Source organism: Mytilus galloprovincialis, chromosome 8, assembly GCF_965363235.1.
Source record: "Mytilus galloprovincialis chromosome 8, xbMytGall1.hap1.1, whole genome shotgun sequence".
Taxonomy (NCBI): Eukaryota; Metazoa; Mollusca; class Bivalvia; order Mytilida; family Mytilidae; genus Mytilus; species Mytilus galloprovincialis.
The window spans coordinates 83,181,418-83,204,182 of NC_134845.1; positions in this window are offsets into that span (position 1 = coordinate 83,181,418).

Sequence of the window (22,765 nt, forward strand, 5' to 3'; positions counted from 1 at the left end):
CATGCTTGGTTATGAGTGTATTGCTCGAGTCTATCGTTGTAGTTTGTTGTTGACAGCTATTTGATCGCAAAGATCGATTTGAACGATGACGATTGAACATCTTAAATTTTGTTGAATTAATCAACACAATTTTGTGTATAATAAAGATGCAGTCGTATCTATTGAAACGATCGGTAACGATTGAATAACATTTGTTAAATCAATCAACTTTAATGAATAACATCGTTTGTAAAATTAATCAACTCAATTTGTTTATGATGAATAATCTATTGGAACGATAAATAAGATCGATAATGATTTAATATTATATGTCAAATCAATTAACCCAACTTGTTCAAGACGAAGTCCAACTTGGTACGTGTGTACTGGTGTTTAAATCTAAGTAACGTTAGAGTTCGACTTAGGGTAAAGCTGTATCAAATAGCCATCTAGCACAAAAAACTATGCCAATGTGCATTATATCGTCGTATGCTGTGTCAGTGTGCCATCTAAAACCGTAAGCTGTGTCGATGTGCTTTATTGTGCTGTAGGCTTTGTTATTTGGCACCTAAATATATAGTGCAGTAGTCTGTGTCCATGAGTTAGAGTTATGTTAGGGTTAGAACTAAAGAAATGTTAGGGTAAAAGAGGGACGAAATATACCAGAGGGACAGTCAAACTCATAAATCGAACAAAAACTGACAACGCCATAGGTAAAAATGTAAGGGACAAACAGACAAACAGAATTTTATGTATTACTGAAAAATCATTACACCAGGGTTTTTAGATATCACAAACTAGTCAAAACATTTACTAAATGTTATCATCGGTATAAGGAAATAATTCGTAAATATAACTCAAATGCAGACATCTTATACGTTCACGTATTTCACATCCAATCTTTTATGGTCATATTCTGCACAAAGGATTCACCTCAAAAGTTTAAAAAACCTTTAAGCATACTTATTAAGAAGGGATATAGTTACGATTCTGTTGGCAGGTCATTAAATATTGCATATTTTGGTTTTAATATTGATTCACTTTGGGTCTTTGCATCGGAACTAAACACATTTAAGAAACAGTTGTTGGCATGAAACAGGTTATGTTCTTCTCATATATTTTATGATAGTATGATACTAAACCCCTAACGGGAGGGACTGTGCCTGATATTCATATGATAAAGACATAATCTTTCAATCAGTTTGATTGAGAGCTGGTATGTCTGTTAACTGCTAGTAGTCCGTTGTTATTTATGTTTTAATGTCATATTGTTTATTTTTTTTGGTTACATCTTCTGACATCGGTATCGGACTTGTCTTGAACTGCATTTTAGAGTGCGTATTGTTATGCGTTTACTTTTCTACTAGAGGTAGTACACCACTAATTCATGGTCCCATTGCATTGCTTTCTATGTTAAATTCCTCCGTTTCAAGCAGGCATACCTCTTTTGTTTTAAGTTCAAATAAAGTGGCAATCATTACATTTTAAAGCAACACTTTATGGTGTCTTGTACTGAAAAAATCAACATTCCTTTAATGGCTATATAAGAAAGAACTGGCTCCCGGAACTTCGGATGTACCAAAACAGGTACTTCAGATCTGACAAACAGATAAAATGTACCCTCTTTTTTAAAATTTGGTGCAGTTTTTTCAATGTTCGAAATTAAAAGTCCAAAAGTGTTCTACAATGATCACCAGTCCCTCAGCTTTCATTTGATACCACAAATACCTAAATATTTTACACATTATGAAAGTTACACTCCTGCGTATTAAATATGTACTACTTTCTGGTATGTGCTTTCTGGCCGGGTCCGAATAAGTGGTGTTACACCTAGAGGTATATGGAAAGTGTTGAGATCTCATTAAATGTTTAACCCCGCCGCAGTTTTGCGCCTGACCCAAGTCAGGAGCTTCTGGCCTTTGTTAGTATTGTGTGATTTTATTTTAGTTTCTTGTAGATAATTCGAAGTTTTGTATGACGTCAATTATCACTGAACTAGTATACATAATTTTAAGGGACCAGCTGAAGAATGCATCCGGATGCGAGAGTTTCTCGCTACATTGAAGACCCATTGTGGCCTTCTGCTGTTGTCTGCTCTATAGTCGGGTTGTAATCGCTTTGACAAATTCCTCATTTCCTTCCTCAATTTTATTTAACCAATAGTACACATGACATAACATAGAAAACTAAAAAAAAAAAAAACACGAACCCCACAAAAACGTAGCGGTGATGTCAGGTGCTCCGGAAGGGTAAACAGATCCTGCATCACACGTGGCACCCGTCGTGTTGCTTATGAGATAACAAATCCGGTAAACAGTCTAATTCGGTAGGTCAAATTTATGAAAGGAAAGGGGGTTGTAGTTACGTTAGAAACATATCCGATATCATTTGTGAAACGGTTATTCCATAACGGTCAACCAGCTCGTAATGGCATCCGTAAAATTTACGAAGAGATGATTTCAACTTCACCATTTGGAACTGTTGATTTAATAGCTTTCTTGTGAGCAACAACCCCTATCAAGAAAATCTTGATAGAAAATGCAAGCACGGGAATATCGTATCAATTGGAAAATATAAACACCGTATGCAGGTATTACTGGAATGTTGCTACTTACAAATGACTTAGAAATGGAAAGTTCACAATCGGAAAGCTGATATCATCTCTTTTGTCGTAAAGTTTTGTTTGAAATGGACCCTCATTGTCAATTTCTATATGTTAGTCAATATAGGAAGCCGACTTAACTGTATCTATTGTATCATTTATCTCAAGTTCAATGGGATAGATGCGATCGACATAGTCACCAACTTTTGAATTATTTAGTGAAAGAACATCATTTATATAACGGAAAGTAGAGCTAAAGGATATTTCTAACTTTTCATCTTTCTTCCTAAGAAGTTGCTGTATGAAGTCAGCCTCACAATAATAAAGAAACTAGTCGGCAAGAAGAGGGGCACAATTCGTTCCCATTGGAATGCCGATAGTCTGTTGAAAAACACGTCCTCCGAACGTAACAATTATGTTGTAAATCAAGAAATCAAGCATCTTGATAATGTCAGTGCCAGACAATTTTTTGTTTGAATCAGAGTGATCCTTTACAAAATAGGATTTGTCCGGATCCTTTCCTAAGACCAGATACTTGTATCTTCGTTTGCCATTTTTTTTTATGAAACAAAGCAATACCAACTCTCTTAATTAAATTGTATTAACACATGACATCTAGCGCTGTACACGTTGTTTTGTGTCCTTAGTTTCTTGTTGTGTAGTTATCTTGCACAAAACACAATCGTATATCAATAATTACTATTTGCCAATTACGGATCAATACAGTACAAACTCGAAGCTAGATAATGAGATAATTTTGTATTTCCACACAACTGTATATAAACATGCTTTTAGGTTTTATTCTGTATATTTCAATAGTCTTGTCTTTTACTGATACATGTATATACAAAAAGGAGATATAATATGAGTGCAATATGAAATATAGGTATAGGAAGATGTGGTATGAGTGCCAATGAGACAACTCTCCATCCAAATAACAATTTAAAAAAGTAAACCAATATAGGTCAAAGTACGGCCTTCAACACGGAACATTGGTTCACACCGAACAACAAGCTATAAAGGGCCCCCAAATTACAAGTGTAAAACCATTCAACCGGGAAAACCAACAGTATAATCTATGTAAAAGAAAACGAGAAACATGTATAAACTACACTAACAAACGACAACTACTGTACATCAGATTCTTGACTTAGGATAGGCACAAACATTTGCAGCGGGATTAAACGTTTTAATGGTACCAAACCTTCACCCTTTTACTGAGACAATAGTATAACATCATAACATAGAACAATACACGACAGAATATAAATTGGAAGGCTTAACTCAACAAAAAAATGTAAATTAACACACTATGAACGAATCAATTTGAGAAGCGATACCTGAATGCATATATATATAGTTTATAAAATTATTAGGTTACACCAATTTAATTTCTTGTTCTACGGATTTTTGGACTCCAAAATTTGGGGCGAGCGAGCGATTTGAAAATTTTAATAAAAAAATATTTAATTTGAAAATTTTTGAGGCGAAGCTTGAAAAGTAAAGGCGAGCGATTATAACTTTTTTTTGTAAACATAAAATAGTAGCTTTTGACAATATTAAAGCTTGATTTATCACTTGTACTTTGACATTTCTTTAATTTCTGAAGTACTTTTCCCTGTTCACCAAGAAATCATTAAATCTGGTCTACGTATGTGTGACTGACAATGAGACAATTCTCCATCCAAGTTATAATCAGTTTGGGGACAACCCCTTAATGTTATAAATATCCCTTTTACATGTTTTATGAGGGATCAATATAAGTTATAATATATTTGTTTATACAAAAGGGTTCATATTTTCTCAAAGAACTATATATCTATCTGGTATTAAATGGTCAATCATGTCCAAGAATTTTGTAACATTCCTGGACTTTAACCATGTTAACACATTTACCATTGTTTTCTTTAACAGTTTAATATTATTAAAATAAGTGGACCTCTCTTTTAGAAAAAGTTGTTTCAAATATGATGTAACGCTTCTCTTTTTGAGTACAAAATTCTAAGTTTTCAAAGGTTTTGTATAGAAGAACTATACAAATCCTTGGTATTTCTATTTTCTTTTCTACATCAGTAAATAACCCCTTGTCTAAGGGAGGGTTGTTCTCAACCTGATAATAACAAACCCAGGTCAAAGTACGGCCTTTTACACAGGGCTTTGATACAGACCAAACAGCAGGCTATAAAGGACCCCACAATTATTAACGTACACAATTCGAACAGGAAAACCAACGATCTAATTTATATATCATGTATATCCAAACGGGAAAATACCAATGAACAACATCAACAAACGATAACTGCTGAACGACAGGTCCCTCAATCAATCAGGACAGGTGCATAAACATGCAGCGGCTATGGATAGTTTGGTTCGCCAGCATACAATATAATTGCAGTTGAAGGCAAATCCAGATGTTCTTTGTACTTTATTCTAACAACGAACATTTTTTGATAGGGAATATAAGTAAGGGGGAAAGTAACCAATTTTGTGTTCTTTACAGGTATTTCCGCTGTTACAAATTTATATGGGAGCACTCCCGCTTTAAATAAATAGGTTTCATGCTGAAACAAATATTCTCACAGATATTTACAAAGTGTGGTGGGGTGCTTTTATGTTTAAAATCGTTATATACAGGTTAGATTGTGATTTTAAAAACAAATGTTGATATCTTTTTATAATATTAAAAAAAAACGGTTCGGAAAAGGGACATGATTACATTTCCGGATACGGGAAGCGGGAATATAAAAAAAAAAAATAAAAAAATTCTGTTTTGAAAAAAATAGGTTCGAGCGGGTCCGTCGAACAAGGAATCAAATTGATGTGGCCTTAGGGATAAATATTTAAGGTCAAAAGTAAATAAACAAGTTTAAACAAAGCTATGATAAGATATCACTCTGAAATATTCAACAATATATTCAAAAAGCCTCACTTTTGAAAAATTCTACAAAGGAAAATAAAAATATTTTGTCGTTAAGTATACTAAATCTTCTTATTAGGAAAACCGAGAAAGTTCTGTAATATAAATACACATAATAACATTTGGTACATATGGGGTGAACAACAACAATAAAACTATACAAGAGCTGGATAAAATTTCCTGTACAAGGTGTTTAAGGTGGAATTGAATAATTTTGATGTTCATAGAATGATGTGAAAATTAGTAGATATTTCTGTGTGTTACATTGTAGTGTTGTGTCGTTGTTCTCCTCTTATATTTAATGCGTTTCCCTCAGTTTAAGTTTGTTACCCGGATTTTGTTTTTTGTCCATGGATGTATGAGTTTGAACAGCGGTATACTACTGTTGCCTTTATTTATATAGACAACATCCATATTAAGAAAAAAAGATAACAAAAAAGCATTACAAATAGTATCAACAGGTCAAATGAACATGAAAGTACGATTTGAGAGTACTCGCAGTTACTTACAGCGAGGTAAAAGCCAAAACAATTTATAATAAAAAATCATGCATCAGAGACTTAAATGTATACAACAAGAAGCAAGATTAAACAGCTATTGTAGCTTTTGTAAGCCAGTTAATAAGATCGTGCTCCATTCATAATATTGATTGATAAAAATTGTTTGTTTTTGATTTTTCACCTAGACCGGTTGTTTTGTCTTTATTGGAGATAAAAACGCAGCATGTATGGCATAAGTTCCAGTACATACAGACTGTGACAAAATAAAACAACAACAAAAAAGTAAAGTTTGTTCAATTGAACTGTATTACATCAGAAGTTATTGTATCAATCTTACTGTACTAGATTTGCATTTTGACTATTAATGTCCTCCAAAAATACTCGAGATAACCATTGGTAAATATCCAAAACCTCATGCAAACGTGGATGAGCTGATAAAGTTTCAATCAAAGTAGTATAGGCAGTAAATGTCTTGAAATCGAAAACTATATTCAAAACAACTAACATTTAGTCATCATGAAAAAATACAAAATGAACAAAACGGACCAACCAAAAATCGGTAATGAAATTAATCTATCAATTACAGTCACTTGAAAATGGAAACACACAGTGAACAATATCCGTTGGAAACAGCAGTAAAATTGATCAAATAATTTTCAATATTGACTGAAAACATCAAATATCATATCAATGAATTTATCTAAAGGTTATAAAATAAATGACTTTTTTTCAAACTCCTCATGAAAAAATGTCTTTTCTAATAAGCGAAATACAATGTAGCTTATACTTGTTGTGTATGGGGATATAAGCTATGCTTTCCTAAAATAGACTTACTAGTAGACATTCAAATGTTACACATAGAAAGTAATTAGTGCGATTACTGTACCTGCAACTGTTGGTTTTCCAAAATGGCCTGGAAGAAAGCTTAGGTCTGGCATATGTTTATTAAGATCAACAGAACCATTAAACATCAACACAAATATTCCTCTGCTTGTAATGAACAACTGGTGGGTCATATAATAATCTTTTTGACCTCCAAAATCCCAGATATCTATTGGTACAACCATCTGTTTGTATTTACCGTCCTTAACTGCTTTCACAATCAGCTCATGTATTTTGTCTGGAGACATATCGCTGGTTATTTGGTTCCTCCATTCACTCGCTGAATCATCAGATACAATCAGGATACGTTGTTTTTTCTCTTTAGTTATTTTAATCTCTGAAGCACCCTGATCATTTTGATTACGTAATGTTTCAAAATCACATTCTGAAGAAGTATTGTCATCAATCTGATCTGCTGGTTTGGAATTGCCGGATAATTTGACAGTTTCAGATTCTTCTTTAAAACTAATTGTTGAACGTTTAACTGTTGACATAGTTTCAATTTGAGTGACATCATCAAGGTTATCTTTGATGGAATTCGCTTTTTTATTTGTTGACATTGACATCAGCATGTTTGTCAGTATCTCTGTGATTGCGTTACCTTTCAAACAACAATGATCAATATATCATGTAATTTTTAGAAAGAGAATAATTTCCCGGACTTAAACGAAATTTTCTAAAGTTAAGTTTTGATCAAGGTGTAAAAGTGCACAATACAGGAAATGTCAATAATAGTAGTCAATGTGAATGATAGCAACTCGTCAACACGCAATTGATTATACAGATCTATAGAAGAACTTACGGTCTTCATTAATACAAAAATTAATATTCCGTGTAGATATTTAACCAATTTTTAACCGCTAATGTAGATATAAGAGAGAAGTATACAAATAGTTCTATTGTAACGTTAGAAGCATATTCTAGAAAACCAGATCACGTTAAAGATAAAAATAGGAATGGGTCAAAGTGAAACCAAACAAAAATATGATAGTGAAATTGAAAAGTAACAATGAACTGTTTTTCAAAGACACAAACCTTTTGGGAAAAATACCCATTCCATCGTGTCTATGTTCATCCCAGCTTTTCCCCTGTATATCCAAATACCATCAGTGGACTGCCTTACGATTGGCACTGGTTCACCAACTAGAATTTTTGCTAAACAGCTTTTCCCGACAGAATATGGACCAACCAAATAAACTCGATTCCAAAAACACTTCTGGTAATTTTCGTGCAAGACTTCTGGTAAATCAATAACATTTTCAAGACCAAGTGCTCTCAGTTGTTCTTCAACTTTTTGTTTCGCTGAATCGACGAAAAGTATAGGTAAATATACTGGTACAATGTACTAAGTAACTAAGGTAATTGAAACAATAAATTGAGACTGTACTATCAATACCAGGTACTTTTCTTATTTGCACGCCAGTCGAAAAAAGAAAAATAGGACGCATCTGAAGCCTTTTCGTCACATTCGCTTAAATAGCCAATTGAATTATGAAGTTGCAGTTGAAAAATGAAACATATGAAAACCTAAAGATTTCAAATTAAGCTTTCATGTATGGTTAATTAAACCTTCGGTAGTGGCGTCAATCGACTTGCTGTCGGTTTACATTTTTCTTTTGGTTTCTTCTCCAGCACACTGATAGTAACTATCTGCATTTGTTTTCGATTAGTTATAAATAATTTTTCGACGTTGCTACTTAGTCCTCATTACGCTTCTACAACGATGCCGCTACGATTATACCACGTTCCAACCACATTTATTCTGCGACCTCACTACAATTATCACGATAATTCTACTTTCATTACGTCCTCACTTTGACCATACTACCACGATTTATCCGATTGTAATACAATCTTACCACGCTTCTACTGCGATTATACATGTAGCACGCTCTTACCACGACAATACTACGATCATACCAAGTTCATACCGCGATCTTTCTACGCTCTCAGCTATAACGTCAAAATCGTGTTTCACATAAATTCTGCATCATTGTTTCTATTTCTCATTGCTACGTAAAGTTTCTCATGCAGTCATGCAACCAAAATCTACGTAAGGGTAAAAGTAGAGGTAAAGGCAAAGAGAGATCTGATAGTTACGAATCATGATCCAGAAGATATATATGTCGGACCGACCAATCAAATCTAAATTACAACTTGTTGCTGGTCAATCAAGATCAAATGACAATGCTTTAGTAAACGATGCTGTAGTTGGGAAGACACAGATGAGGGTGGTACAATGTAAAGGGTTATTTTCGTGCAACGTTTTCAGCCTTTTTATTTTACGTATTTTCGTATTTTGACGTTTTATTTCTCGTTTTCTCGTGTTTGGTTTGACGTGCGTGCTTTGTGTTTCCCCTTATTCATTTTCCGTGTTTCGTGTTGATACTCTTATTTTCTCGTGATTGTCCCACAATTGATTAAAAGTAAACCAGGACAAAATCCAGTCGGTCCGCAGAGTTACTACCACCTTACTGCGATCTACACTGTCTGTTTCGATCACCTTGAACTACGTGAATATTTAACAAAGGACACTAACATTATAGACAATACAATAATTGATGAGAAACATATCTGGTTTGTTTATCTGGTATTACTGATCATTTTGTCTGTTTACTTTCTCTCTTTTTTGTGAAGTTTTTTGTTAAAATCACAAAAGAGGGCAAACATAAATCCTCAGTTAAGGGCCACCATTCCTATAAAGAGAGACATTCTACTAACTATAACAGCACATTTTACTTGTAACTAGATGTTGAGGTGCTGGCCATTTTTTAAATTCAGGGGTATATTTATCTGTTTTAATATAAATCATAAAAGGCAAAATAAAGAATATGAAAACATCGTCATAAATGAGCAAAAACTCCCGTTAGAACTCGTCAGCCAATTTCCGTCATATTGTCTTAATCGTAGTTCTTGTCTTGATTGTAATTTTTGTTTGCTTATGTTTATTATATATTTTCGTAAAAGGTATAAGGCAAAATCTAAAAGAAACTGATCAAGATCGTCTTCAAAAGGCAATAACTCTCATAAAGAGTCGACAGACGATTTCGACCATTACATACTTCATTGTAGAACTTGTCTTGTTTATCATTTTTTTTTCAATTTAAAGTTTCTCTCTATCTACAAATGTATTATTGTTCTAAAAAGAAAAAAGAAAAAAAGAAAAAAAAAAAGGTAAAATTTTTCATTTGAGGGAAATTACTCTTATAAGAAGTAGTCTGAAATTTTTTTTACGTATACATACAATTGGTAGAGCTCAACATTCTGAAAATGATGCCTTTGTCGGATTTTCCTAATAGTAGACAAAGCGTGTATTTATCCCCTATGTTCTAGTTTAAGCCATGGATGCCATGGTTTTTTGCAGGCATGGCCATCTGACATATTTGTTAAACTAGATACCCCCAACAATTATTTCGGACAAGTAAGGTTATAGTTAACCCATTAGTGTTAGCAGAAGATTTTAATAAAAGATAATGGACGAAGGCCAACGGACACCACATGAAGAAAAATGCTCACTTGGCCCATTGTGCCAGGTGAGTCAAGAATCAAGCAATGCTATAGTTTTTATCATAAGGGAAGCTCATAAAAAGTACACAACGACAACCGAATTTTGTCTGCTTCAAGTATTAACAGGATGAATTGTATGATATAATGAACTAAAAAATTAAACACAATTTCTACGCAATTTATAGTGCATACATTTTTTCTTTTTATTCAAAACTTTATCTTTTTATTATGTGTGAAGTATTTCTGCGTTTATATTATGCAATTTCTTCCAGGAGGGAGATGACACGTATTATAAATACCAGCAAAGAAAATTGATTATATAACAGATAAATCAGTATATACCAAGAGAATTTAAAGATTATGTTAAACCTTTACAGGCTTACTTTGTAATTTTGTTAATCATCCACCAAAGACATATGTAACATACAGACTTGGAAAACGTTTTTCTATATTATTCTTACCTTCCGCTAGAATTTTCTGCAAAGCAATATGGCATACAACATTATATGATAATATCGACTATATATAGTGTGGATAGTTGTCTCATTGGCAATCATACCACATCTTCTTTTTTATATATGTCATATTGAAACTCGTCGTAGAGCTTGTTCGCGAAGTCTGAATGAACACATAAACATTAAACATGTTAAAAGACATGTTTTTATTTTTTTTATACATTGTTCCTTATAGTTACAGAATCAATATATCTAAGCATACTGTAAAATAGATGGAATTGCATGTTACTACTTAAGACCCTGAATACATTATAACAAAGTTTGATAAATCTTAATATTTAGATTGGAAACGGTGAATGTGTCAAGGAATCAACAACAAGACCAATAAGCAGAAAGCAACACAAAGCCAGCAAAGTGTCTTCAATACAACCATAAAATCCCACTCTCGGAGAAGGGCTACAATTTGCAATCAAAACAAACATGTGTTCTAGTTCAGCAAAAAATGATGTCACACTCCGCAACATATAAATGAACCAAATTAATAAAACAAACTTAAAACACGTATACATGTTATAAAGGCTTTAGGTTCCTGACTTAGAACAGTTAAAAAAGGCAGCGGAGTTCACATGTTTTGGAGGTGTCATCCCTAACCCGATTCCGCTAACCAATTTTGACTAAACCAACACGCAGCAAGGTGCAGTAAAACTCAGCTTAAAAGAAGTCTGCGTTCGATTTAAGAATAGGCAACAGAAGAAACTAAGTAATAATAACATTGACCAACACAAATAATCAAAGGAATACAAGCAGTTACTGACACGCCACGTCCTCAGTTTAACAAATTGACAGATTATGAAGAACAATCCCACAGGCTTGGTATTAACTTCATGAAATATACGAGTCGTACATAATCCATATCATGTCAACAACTGGTTTTATATTAAATGAGTATTTTCCGATGAAAAGACCCTAAATGTGAATCAATATCAATTCCAAAACACAAAAAAGCAAATACAATCTTCACTGACCTTACAACAGTATCGTAACTATATCCTTTCTTTATAAGTCGGTTTAAGGGTTTGGCTAACTTTTGAAATGAATAACGACATGCGTGTTCCTTGTATAAAATATAAACACACATTATGGCATGTGAAATACCGGAACGTATTTGATGTCTGTATGTTGATTAATATTTACGAATGACTCTCTTGGTACCCTGGTAACCCTGGTACAATATTTTTTCACTACTACATATTTTTTTCCGTTAGCATTAAATACGTTGCTATATACACGATAAAGCGAACAGGTTATGACATATAAACACGTTTTGATGGTTCCAATGGATTGTCGCATCTTAAAATGGCCTACTTTTTGCCAGATTTTCATCTTATGAAAGAGATCGGCCAATTATTCATATATTAATTCTGAAATAATTTACACTGTTAGATACACGTCGATTATTATATATATCATTTTACTTTGTTTTATTCACCTGCTTCGACGGTAAGATACTTTGTTTAATGACTAACTAATACAGAGTACATATAGTGTATCTGTGTCAAATTAATCCTGATCAAGAAAATTTATTATTTTTTAAGCAGTGTTATAGTTATACATTATATCAAAAATGATATGTCTTCTTTTAATTTGAAGTTAATATTCGATGAATTCAAAATATATGTCTGAAGTGTAAGAACCGCTAACACACCCATTCAACAAGATACACATACACACAAACACGGTAAAAGACACAATAACACAACTGTATTCCAATAATTTAATACTTATGCTTTATTGAGAAATTATGATTGGAACCTAAATAAAACATTTTAACTTTTAAATAAGAAAAATTAAATACATTAATCACAGACAGGGGATAGAAAACAATCTTCAATTAGAGCTTATTTAACGTTAAACAATCCCTTATTAATGAATGCGATATTATAAGGACTTAGTTAGCGAAATCTACTAATTTTATTAAATATTATGAATTCTCATGACAATAGATACAGATGCTAAATATATATGCTAATGCCAATAAAACTGGGTACCAAATAACTTTTACCTGTCATGACAAACCCAACCAAAAACATTTTAACAAAGCAAAATAACCAAATTCAATATACCTTTATCCATATCATCCTGCTTTCAGCTCTTCTTTTCCATGTATTCTAGTTCCAAATTGATTTAAATTATTAGATAATATGTGATAAATATATTTATCATATGTTTAAAAGTAAATACAGTAGTTTTGAATATTTGATATATAGCTTAATGTTTAATCAATATCGCGCAACTCTGATGCGCACCCTTTATCTCATACCCTTTATCACATCCCTACTTTTTTTTTATACATAAAGTCAGTTTTTATTTATGTAAGTTTAAGAAAAATTTTCCTTAAAATAGGTTCAATAGAACGATCAATTGAGAGTGACGTAATTTATTGAATGACGGCATTGTTAGGTATGTGACGTCACGAATGTCAAGTTTTTATATTTTTGGGCACACTAAATGCGGGTCCTACTAAAATGCGCCCGGGAGCGCCCGGGTGAAGAAAAAGCGCCCGGAGAAGAAAATATAGCGCCCGGGGAACAGAAAAAGCGCCCGGGGAAAATATATAGATATTTTATTGGCATGAGACAACTTTGTTAAGGTACGGACATTGATTTTTTTTTTTTTTTGGACAAGTAATTTGAAAATTCAGATAATAGACATTTGTAATAAAGCACAAATTTAACCAATATGAATATTTCAAATTTAACTACAGTATATGAAAACTATTTCGAAAGACTGATAATAATGTATCACAGTTTATGCTGAAGATTTATAACATGTAAGACATCAAAAGACATATTTTTCAAAAACGATATCAAAATGACAAGTGTATAAGACAACTCAAATTTCACAGTTTTAGTTTTATAAAAAGATATAATAAATCTATCTCAGCATCTGTATAAAAAAGTGTTCACCATGCAGTTGCGAAAATATTAGACCTCAGGCACCGATTAGTTTTAGTAACAAAATATACATTTTGATCGAGGACAATGTCTTTCATGATTCTTATATATACTCTTATTTATATCGATTTACTTACTTATATATAATTTTGAAATCTAAAATGTAAAAGTACAACAACACTTCAGATGTAACATGATGTCATCGTACATATCCCCATTTGTATTAAGGACAAAATTAACAAGCAATGATTAGTTATTTTTTAAGGAAAAAATAAATTGTTATAAAATATTATATTTTTTTTCTCCCGGGCGCTAATTTTCTTCTCCGGGCGCTAATTTTCCTTCTCCGGGCGCTTTTTCTTTTCCCGGGAGCGCGCTCCCGGGCGCTATTTAGTAGGACCGCTAAATGCAACTATAAAAAATACAAAAAATACAATAATAAACAAAATATTTTTAAAACAGCAGCTCGCAAATTGTAAGGTAACCCAGGTGCTTCTGATAAGTAATTGAGCAGTTCTTTTAAGGCTTTTGAAGCAAGACAAAAGTAGAATTGAAGGTAACCCAATGCTATGCATCAGAAAACAGTTCGTATAATATAATACTATCCTGTTGAAATATATGATAAAGCGTATAAAATATGGCAAAATCCGTATCATATGCCGTATCACCCTCGACCAATATCATCCCTCGGGCCTAAAGGCCCTTGGGTTGATATTGGTGTCTCGGGATAATACGACATATGATACGGATTTTGCCATGTATTATTATCTATATATCTTTTTATTCTGGTATCAATTAAGATTAACAAAGGTATACAGAAAAAAACAACATATAACTTAACATTACACTGAAGGGTCCGAGTCAGATAATACGATAACGTGTAAATGAGAGAAACAAATGCTCATACAAATACCCTGGACATACACTTAGTGGTTAACCTAAAACTTTAATCTATTATATTGTGTGGACATATCATTTTCACTGACTTATATGTAGCAATATATAATCAATTGCATTACAAATTTACCAATTGAAAGAAAATTGAAATCAATGCAATTCATACATAACACATGTGGATGGTATGTATGTTATACCGAAGCACTTATATATGATTTTATAAGATACCAACCTTGTTTTCAAATAACCTTTTAGTGTCGAAACCACTTTCAATAAAACGACGAAATGTGAAACTATGTTTCTCGTTTGCGGCATACTCAGGTGGTGTACTTTTCTGGGAAAAAAAAAACTAAATTATTTCTAAAATCTACATAATATAATATTTTGAACGTTAGCGACTTCATGATCAATGCATTTACATTAAGCTATCCTACTTTGAAGCTGAATCAGTTATTCTGCTTGCTTACGGAAAAGGCGTACATACTTTTAATGTATAAGTCTTAGTTAGGTTTTTTTGAATAAAAGTTTTCCTCTTTCCATATTTTCCTTTCCATGTATTCTAGTTCCAAATTGATTTTATTCATTAAATAATATGTGATAAATATATATATTATTTTATTCTGGTATCTCAAGTTTAACAAAGGTATACAGAAAAACATATAACTTAACATTACACTGAAGGGTCCGAGTCAGATAATGTAATAATATGTAAATGAGAGAAACAAATGCTCATACAAATACCCTGTACATACAATTAGTGGTTAACCTAAAACTTTAATCTATTATATTGTATGGACATATCATTTTCACTGGTGTACAAGTAGCAATATATAATCTATTGCATTATAAATTTACCAATTGAAAGAAAATTGAAATCAATACAATTCATACATAACACATGTGGATGGTATATATGTTATAGTGAACCACTTTAATTTATGTGATTTTATAATATACCAACCTGGTTTTCAAATAACCTATTAGGGTCGGAACCACTGTCAATTAATTGACGAACTGTGATTGTATGTCCTTCTCTAGCGGCATACTCAAGTGGTGTACTTCCCTGGGGAAAAAACAAAATTAATTCTAAAATCTACATAATATAATATTTTGAACGTTAGCGACTTCATGAACAATGCCTTTACATTATGCTATCTTACTTTTAAGCTGAATCAGTTATTCTGCTTGCTTACGGAAAAGGCGTACATACTTTTATGTATAAGTCTTAGTTAGGTTTTTATGAATACAAGTTTTTCTCTTTCCATATTTTCCTTTCCATGTATTCTAGTTCCAAATTGATTTTATTCATTAGATAATATGTGATAAATATATATATATATATCATTTTAATCTGGTATCACTTAAGTTTAACAAAGGTATACAGAAAAACATTTCATTGTAATTGTACATTTATGTTATATACAAATACATTCATGGATCTACAATATGTCGATATCTGTATTCTGGCATTGCACAAGGTTATATTTTTCTCTGTCTGTGTATAACGTCTTTACACTAAATACATTAATGACACTAAATACATAATGTTGGGTGTATACACTAGTATTTTTTTTAAATCGATCTAATTTGAATCGATCTAAATAAATACCCTTCATCATAACGATCTGTATCGTCCTAATCTGAACCACCTTCGTTCACACTTCAATTAAAAACGCAATTGATCTGACCATGTTACCCGTTAAATTGTGAACATTGTGTATAAATAGAACTAATTTATCAAATGCATGTATGATAAACTATTACATATACTTGAAAGAACTTAAAAGTTATTGTTTCTCATGAATTACAAGTTAAAATTTTGATACCACTGTTATTGCAGTTTTCTTTAAATCTGAAAAAATAACTGTAGCAACAAAGTTACAACACGACGAAATACTGCAGTTCCGTAAAAGAGAAAACATCAACATAAGAAAGGGAGACAATATATGCTACGGAGAAAACATGTTATCATTTTGTTTTAAAGGCCTGTTAACAGAGAAATATTGGTAAAACAAACCTCTGACATAGGTTTTCCGCTATACATGCGCAGACGTTATTTTCGATTCAATCGTTCTATTTTAAACCGATTTTTGCGTTCACATTTAAAGTAAAATCGGTTTACTTTAGATCGATTAATACTAAACTACCTCTTTTGGTGTTTTAGTTTAGACCGATTGAAGATCGATTCACAGCGTTCAACATTGGTCCTTAAATCGATCTCAAGTGAACCGGTATAGTTTAAATCGATAAAAATGTCCTTAGTCTTAGATTCTTTTGGTAAGTTGTTAGTGTTATTGAACTAGCTGTCAGTTAACTTTCGCCCCCCTTTTTTTTTTAAATGCGATGACTCTTAGATCTGTACCTTGCCTCACGGTCATAAAACTTTCGAGCATGAATTTTGTACTCAGACTCGAAAATCAATCAATCCAATTGCTGGATTTCATGTTTCGAGCATGATTTTTGTGCTCCGAGCACTGAGCAAAGTTTTATGCCTTCAAGGCCTGGTGTCTTTTTTGTTGTTTGAATGTACAAGTATCTGACCACGTCCAATTGCAACTTTATTCATCTGATGAGTTAAGCCTTTTTCATCAGATTGTTATAGTTCGTGCTTATGTTGTACTGTTATACCACTGTCCCGGGTTAGGGGGTCCCGCTAACATGTATAACCCCGCCACATTTTGTATGTATGTGACGGTCCCAAGTCAGGTGTCTGTAATTCAGCGGTAGTCGTTTGTTAATGTGTTACATATTTTTTCTTCGTTTAATTTTTGTACATTTTTTGGTAACTAGTTTTCTCGTTTGAATTGTTTTACCTTACAATTTTGGGGCCTTTTATAGCTGACTATGCGGTTTGGGCTTTGCTGATTGTTGAAGGCCGCACGGTGAAACTTAATGTTCACTATGATGTAACTTATCTTCCATAACCAACTATGCATCAACCAACTAAACAAGTCGATTCAAGAATTTAATTTGCACATTGACAATTTTTGCTGAGTGATAAACGAATCGGCAAGCATTACAGTATTCATATGTTTATTTTCTTTTAATACGTTTATTGATTAAACAGTTAAAAAATTCATGTATGTTCTGATTGTTCATTTCATGATTATATCACGCTATACTTTATTCAATATTTTATTTTAATCTTAAAGAGAAAAACACAAAATAATCACAATTGGGCTCACAATTGGTAAATACATAAGTTTTATTTGTATATCTTTAAAAATTCGTCCTGAGCATAATTACCTCATACACATGGCTATTACTTAGGCTATTTAATATCATAAACCTTACTAATTGACTTACATTGTTATCTGTCACATTTGGGTCTAACCCCCTTTTGAGTAATTCAGAAACTATGTTCAATGATCCTTTCATAGCTGCGCAGTGAAGTGCTGTCTTTCCCTGTTTAAAAGTACGATTTGTTTGAAATTGTAGCAATATTGTAAAAGCTTTATTTTTAAATATGTTTAAACATTTTTAAAATATATATATATGTATATACAACTCGTCTAAACATCAACAGAACAATGTTAGATCTTTAGATTGGCTTTCGCAAATTTATTGTTCCTCCCTCGCCGGGATTCAAACCCATGCTTCTGAGATACCGTGACACAAAATCGCCTGCACTGTAACCGACGCGCTAGACCACACGAAAACATGGGCTTCATAAAAAAGAAGCTTTCGGTGGCCGGGTGTTACCTTTCCACGTCAGATTATATCTATCGTCGTACATTTTTTTTACAGTCCGTGTAACGTAAAAGTTAACAATACGAACGATGCCCGAACCATGTACGTACGCTTCCCGGACGATGTACGAGTGCAAACGAAACGCTGACCGAACGTTGTACGGACGCTGAACGAATGATGTACGAACGAAACCATGTACCATAAACCATACGATAAACGATAACATAAGCACCATTCAATCGTACATCGTATGGTTTTTCGTACACCGTTTCATTTAAGCGTATACCGTATAGTTTCGTTTAGCGTATATTTCGACGTTACTCACGATATTGCGTCTCAATTGGTAACGTCAGAATCTATGTGTTAAGCCGATTATTGAGGATATTATTTTATTTCGCTGTCAATTAATTTTTCCACATCAATATAAATACTTCTTAATGTTTGTTGGTTGTGCTGAATATGTATGACATATTTCCCACTGGAAGTACGAGAGCAACTAACAACACAACATATGTATGTTTGGGTAATACACAAGTCTTCATAAGAAGATATATATATATATATACGGTATGTTGAGTGCCAATGAGACAACCCTCTACCAGAGACCAAAATAAAGTGATGATTTTTTTCTCCTCTAGTAACACAGCCTTTTCACAACTTAATAACATCATCTAAACGAACAACCTCAGTCATTGGATTTTTTTAATACGTTATGGTCTTGTTCATAGAATCAAGAAATTCTATATGAGGAAATATACAGATGATCCCCCATAAATAGCGTCCCGTATCGACAAAGTTGAAAACGTATGAAAATAGTCCATTGGACAAATTTGCAAGACATTTGCCATAAAGTCGTTATATTTCATATGTGGTGTGAGTGCTGCAAATCGATTTTGATATGGTCTATCTGTGTACTTGTGTGAGCATAATTTATAAAAACAAAATATCATATAATCTTATATTTTAAAACCTATAAATTTTGATTACTTACCATTTTCCTAAATCTGACCATGGTGAAGACTATTTGTTTTTGCCAAAAAATAATAGCTTTAGTTGTTACACTAACGCATATTTAGTAATATTGTGATATTTTATATATGAAGCATATCATTCAGGCGATTTTTTTTCGGATATAACACCCCTGCTAAAGATATTATGCATATAGTATGTTACTTCTGACACACATATTTTTGAAGTTTTGTCAATGTGTTTGTCCTTATTTTAGACTATTGTAAAATATGATGGAACAATTACTAGAATTTTTCGGAATAGAATATATCTGTCTAGTCTATAGATATACATTTTATATTACTTAACTGTTATGATTTTATAGAAAAGCTGTTTATTAGTGTAGACAAGTTGATTTGCACTATATTGACGCAATAACGTGCTTAACGTCTAAGCGTACATCGTTTCTTTGCATGCATAGTTTCGTTTAGCGTATATATGTTTTTATTTTAATATAAAACATGAATTGTGTTCTGTTAAATCTTTTTATGTAGGTGATAATATGCTTTATATTTAGATCGTATGCATGTTTCAGTTTTTAATTAATAGTTTAATGATTTATAATTTGATCTGACTCAATGTTAATCCAACTTTATTTACATAAAAAGTTTGAAAAATAAACACTGAAATAAATTTAATCTAATTACAAGATACAATTATAATTTTTTATAGCCGTAGAAATACATTCATGGTGAATGTGCGAATAAACTACAGTATGCAGAGTATTCAGTCAACGTTTTTTGAAAATAGCATAAGGTATCCCCATTTTTATCCAAATGAACAATTTATTTTAGATAGAATTCGGAATTAATCTAATGTTCTTACAAAAAAATATTCGGAGTCTTAAGTTTGACCTTTTGTTCAAAATTCTCTTTTATAGAATGTATTTTAAAATCGACTGAATAGCAGTTTTATCTATATGTCGTAATTAAACCATTTTTTTTAGATTATAGATTTTTTTTATTCATTTACAAATTAGACGAAAAAAAAAATAGTATTCGATAAATTTCAAATAAAAACATTTACTCATCATGTGCCTTGTCAACCCCAACATAAAGCTACCAATGTACAAACGATTATGTATCATTTTAACTATAAATGCACTTTCACTTTTAACAATTATCAACAATTGTCCTGCAAAAATTTTTAGACAATTTCCCTCTATTCTTTAATTTTCTTATACCATTTTCCACTGTTCTTTATTTTGCCTTTTATACATATTTTTGTTTTATATTTTCCCCCCTTATTTTCCTAAAAATATCCCACCTTTATTCAGAGCAACCCACCCTAAATATACATATGATACACACGGGCTATAGGTCATCGCTTGTGCCTTGATACACATGATTGCTTAACAAAGGATTTTCTTGTTTATATTCATTACATTGTAAAGGACCTCCTTATGATGATTCTAATAGTTACCACTGGACATTTAAAACAAATTTAACTATAATTCCATCCGTTATATTTTTAGTTTTGTTATAATGGGATAATCAAAGAAAATGATTAAACAATAATTATTGCAGATTGTCGCTACGGAAATAATGGGAAATAATTGTAAACAAAACCAATCAATCACATCCCTACGCCACAAAAAAAGTTTACCCTTTTCACATTAAATTACATTATTTCCATAAATTCATTTCTGAATAATTTTAAACAATTTTAAATCAAACGGTCTTTTTTTTTATTTGCCATAAAAAAAAACTAAAAAAACCCAACTACTTTCATTTCTTATTTTAAACAAATCGATTGTTTTTCAATGGTCGGTGCCTGTCAGCATTTATAAAATCTAACAGCGTGTTTGCCAGAACCTTATTGGCTACTTTTAATTATTATTCACTGTTTGTATTTCATTACCGATTGAGCCAAACAAAATAATATATTAGGTTTTTCATATATCTCGTAGCTAGTGCCCCTTTAGTTAAATACATTGAAACGTTTCAGATTACAATGGTTAATCATTAAGATCATTCATAAATTGGTCATGTTCTAGTAAGATATGGTAAAGAATAAGCTGGTCAAAGTTGCGAAAAACGCTTGGTACTTTTTATATACTTTGTTGACAGATAGCAAAACACTATCATTTTCGTCTGGCGAAAAGATGCAGCGGGGTTTAAAACGGCTTGTGAGTTCTCCACTCTCCCCCTATACAATTGTACCTCCAGCCAATGTAGAATAAACAAAAACACAACAATACGCACAGTAAATTTCAGTTTAAAAGAAGCACGAGTACGATGTTAGAATGTGTAACAGAATAAACTAACCAAAATTATAATGATACATACATTCACAAAGGACTACTAGCAGTTATTGACATGCCAGCACTATCTCAAATTAAACTGATTGAAAGAGTATGTCACTACAATATAAAAGCCAGCAAAACACCTTCTTATTGGTGTATAGTATCATACCATCATAACATATAAGAGAAGAACATAAACCACACATGCCAACAACTGGTGTTATAATAAATGTATTTATTTCCAATGCAAAACCCTATTAGTGAATCAACATGATTCATGTAACGCAAGTTTTGCATTATACCTAAAATACTATAGTACAACCCCGGAAGATATATCGTAGGTGAAAGAAACAATACACAATATGTTAAACTAATCATTAAGCAACTAAAACTGTAAGCCGAAAAAAACCCAAACAATAAACGATATCAGATTCCCTTATAGGATAGCTTTTACTTGGTCACATAAGTGCGTTCAGGTGTAGTAAATAAGTCGTTTTCCGATGTCTAGTCAATTTATATGATAGCAAAGTTAAGGAAAAGTAAATTGGAATTTGATTGTAGTCTACTTGTTTAAGTTTTCTTCCTACCTCGTCGATCGAGTCCCAAAGTTGTTTTGGTTTGACAAAATCGCCCTTAAATGTCCGTATGCTTAATAAAATTGTGGCATTGTCATGTGGATGTTATTAGTTATTGTTTTTAAACATAATCTAAAACGTTACATACATCTTTATCCCCAAATTCTAGAGATGATCCTCTGTTAAGTAATTCAACAACAACCTCTGTCGTTTCATTCATTTGTGCTGCACAATGAAGTGGTATCTGTCCCTGTAAAAATTAAAATAGATTATGGTTTGCCATTTTCATTCGCATATCAGGATGATACTCAATGTGTATGGTATACGAACTTACAAGGGGTCATCTATAAAAACTACAAAAATAATAACCAACTTAAATGTAAACTAGTGCTGATAAATAATGAAACACAGACATGATTGATAAGTACATCTTTTGGAGCAAACAGAACTGCATGCATACACCATGCAAATTATTCGAATGTCCGCAAGAGTAAATATTGCCTGTTTAATCGCAAACATTAGTCCTGTGCTTGTTGTGGATTACGATTAACCAA